Source organism: Phalangium opilio, unplaced genomic scaffold, assembly GCF_054372755.1.
Source record: "Phalangium opilio isolate 3A_F unplaced genomic scaffold, DU_Popi_V2 ptg000059l_1, whole genome shotgun sequence".
Lineage (NCBI taxonomy): Eukaryota > Metazoa > Arthropoda > Arachnida > Opiliones > Phalangiidae > Phalangium > Phalangium opilio.
The window spans coordinates 2767682-2771233 of record NW_028324176.1 but is presented as its reverse complement, the minus strand read 5'-3'; the positions used below and the strand labels follow the sequence as shown (position 1 = coordinate 2771233).

Here is a 3552-nt window from a genome sequence, read left to right as displayed (position 1 = left end):
ACTTGTGGGTGTTTGTAGGTACTTGTGGGTGTTTGTAGGTACTTGTGGGTGCTTGTAGGTACTTGTGGGTGCTTGTAGGTACTTGTGGGTGATTGTAGGTACTTGTGGGTGATTGTAGGTACTTGTGGGTGTTTGTAGGTACTTGTGGGTGTTTGTAGGTACTTGTTGGTACTTGAGGGTACTTGTGGGTGTTTGTAGGTACTTGTGGGTACTTGAGGGTACTTGTGGGTACTTGAGGGTGCTTGTAGGTACTTGAGGGTGTTTGTAGGTACTTGAGGGTGTTTGTAGGTACTTGAGGGTGTTTGTAGGTACTTGTGGGTGTTTGTAGGTACTTGTGGGTACTTGAGGGTGCTTGTAGGTACTTGAGGGTGCTTGTAGGTACTTGAGGGTGTTTGTAGGTACTTGAGGGTGTTTGTAGGTACTTGAGGGTGTTTGTAAGTACTTGTGGGTGTTTGCAGGTACTTGTGCGTGTTTGTAGGTACTTGTTTGTGTTTGTGTAGGTACTTGTGGGTGTTTGCATATACTTGTGGGTGTTTGTAGGTACTTGAGGGTGTTTGTAGGTACTTGAGGGTGCTTGTAGGTACTTGAGGGTGTTTGTAGGTACTTGTGGGTGTTTGTAGGTACTTGTGGGTGTTTGTAGGTACTTGTGGGTGTTTGTAGGTACTTGTGGCTGCTTGTAGGTACTTGTGGGTGTTTGTAGGTACTTGTGGGTGCTTGTAGGTACTTGTGGGTGCATGTAGGTACTTGTGGGTGTTTGTAGGTACTTGTGGGTGCTTGCCCCGGGTGCTTGTGGGCACTTGCCCCGGGTGTTTGTGGGTACTTGCCCCGGGTGTTTGTGGGTTCTTGCCCCGGGTGTTTGTGGGTTCTTGCCCCGGGTGTTTGTGGGTTCTTACCCCGGGTGCTTGTGGGTTCTTGCCCCGGGTGTTTGTGGGTTCTTGCCCAAACTTTTAATGATTTACGTTTTTTTTTGAAGTATCATTATAAATAAATGTCTGATTGAGCTAAAGTTATGGTCCCCTTTATAATTATATATGTTTCTGCTTAGTGCAGATTTTGAAAATGTAAAACTGTTTCTTAACATCCTTAATTAAAATGAAGACTGAAGGAACAGATATTAATCAAAAATATCTTGATTAGAATCAAGTCCTAAAAAGTATCGATAAGACTGAGCTTATCACTTCACTGAAGGATCAGATATTAATTTTTATTTTTAATTGAAACTTAAAGGCATGCTTAAGAAAAAACAACGTTCCATTACCGTTTTCCGTTGAAATAACTTATTTTACAAGTAATCAATTTCAAAAATTTACTTATCTCGGGTTTTCGGGCACAATTCCATTCCCCCAAAACATTTTATCATTACATTAATTACTTTTTAGAGATAACGTGTCAAAATAAGCTTTAAAACAATAAAAACCTGAATGAGCGGTCTGTTTAGCCATGACCAAAACCTTCAAATCAGCGTTGCTAATGTTAGAAAGTGGATTTTCCCATTTTAAAAATTCGCCGCATTTCCCACACCCCCTCTTTTACAGTCATATTTATCTGGACTATTTTATCATACTAAGTTTAATATGGAATATCACTCCGAATGGTTTTGACAATATGTACAAATGCTATAGAGCTTTAAAATTCTCAAAATATGCTTTCTTTTTTTCAGTGCCAAACTTAAAATCACCGAATTTATTTCAAAATGTCGCTTGAAATTATTAAACCGGATAAAATTTTCGAAAATGCACTAATTTTAACTGTGCAGTTAAAATTAGTGCATTTTCGAAAATTTTGCACTGTTAACCCTTGAACAGGAAAATTCCGACATTTGATTGATCTCGGAAAAATATTACTTTTTCCCCACAGAGCCTAAAACCAAACCTAAATTTCCCACGATATGGGAAATTACCCACACATTGGCAACACTGCTTTAAAAACTTACAACAAGCACCCTTTCGAGACATGTTCTGAACAAATTAGTGCTTAACACGCTAATAGTACGACCACGGAGAATTTATGTAAACTGTAGTTGAAATATATTCATGTGCGACCTGCGGCACTGAATGGTCTCTAACCATTGTTTGAAACTAGAGAGAAAAATAGTGAGCAGCATTAATCATGTCCTGAGCCTAGGGGGGCCCATACGCGCTTTTCGCGCGTCGAGTTTTCGATTTTCCAGACAACCAGCTCGTTGGTTTACAAAGCTAGCACGGAGGGGCTTATAAAATATCTTACGTATGTCTGTCAGCCATCCAGTCTTTTCAGAAACAGCGTTATAGTGCAAATGTTGTACAAATAATTTTTGTGCGAGTATTTTTTAATTATGAATTTTAGTTGATCGGTGTTTATAAGAGTAAAAATAAATATAAATATAGGCACAGTAAATTTCATAAAATCCATTTATTTCACAGACTGTTTAATTACTTTGGAAGTTGGAATAAAGTTTTATTTCAGGTGCCTGCACATGGTACAAAATAACAATAACTATTCTAGTATATTAATTAGTGCAAACTATTGATTATAATAATTATAATTGATTATTATTAATATTATAATTATTCTATCTCGTGAAACATGACAAGCTGAATCGACCGGTGCCCAAGCCGAAACCGAGGCTTACCGGATATTTTAATACGTGACAAATTATAGTCAAAACAAAATCACTGGCCGTTAGCTTCAAAGCCAAAAATAATATTAATGGTAGTCTTAAATAACTATTTAATTTATCTTGAGATTCTCGTGTATATTTACCCGGAACAACTTTTACCGACCAGGGCCGTGAGCCCGTGACTCACTCGCCCGACTCCCGAAGTATGTTGTCGGAGCCTCGGACTCTAGATCTCGTGGAGGATATTTGCCGTTTCGCGCCCAAACCCCAAAAGTATCGGCCAGGAACCGTTAACCGTTTAGCGAAAGATTTCTCTCTCCCCACTTTCATCACACGTGACACTTCGCCCTCTCAATCCTCAAGCGGTACGCGTCGCCTTGTTTCGTATGTTTTGAGATATTTCTACCTCTCGCTCCTAGCTCCGAAAAACCGAGATTTTTTGGGTCTGTACGAGCCAACCTAATAGTGCAATTTTTTGCGCATATACAGACCTTGGTCCTGAGCTATGAGAATGAACAGTATGACTGTTGACTGAAGTACACTAGACATTACATCATTTTGCATAACCACGAGTAAAAATCTAACTGTCCCTACTTAATTTTCCGCCATTGTTTTAAAACTTATCCACTGCGAAGCATGCCGGGCACAAATGGGGGAACCTTTTAAAACTCAATGTCATACACGTACTCTCTCAAAAGTAATTAATGTAATGATAAAATGTTTTGGGGGAATGGAATTGTGCCCGAAAACCCGAGATAAGTAAATTTTTGAAATTGATTACTTGTAAAATAAGTTATTTCAACGGAAAACGGTAATGGAACGTTGTTTTTTCTTAAGCATGCCTTTAAGTTTCAATTAAAAAGAAAAATTAATATCTGATCCTTCAGTGAAGTGATAAGCTCAGTCTTATCGATACTTTTTAGGACTTGATTCTAATCAAGACATTTTTGATT

General features: G+C 38.6%; 1 long non-coding RNA gene across 1 annotated transcript; it reads right to left on the bottom strand.

Moving 5' to 3' along the window:
* Nucleotides 1–2372: 2372 nt before the first annotated feature.
* LOC149667327 (uncharacterized) lies at nucleotides 2373–3006 on the bottom strand. Its single transcript, XR_016368195.1, has 2 exons — nucleotides 2743–3006; nucleotides 2373–2665 (listed from the first exon to the last, which is right to left on the bottom strand). It is a non-coding gene; the product is annotated as an uncharacterized LOC149667327 (long non-coding RNA).
* Nucleotides 3007–3552: the final 546 nt, after the last annotated feature.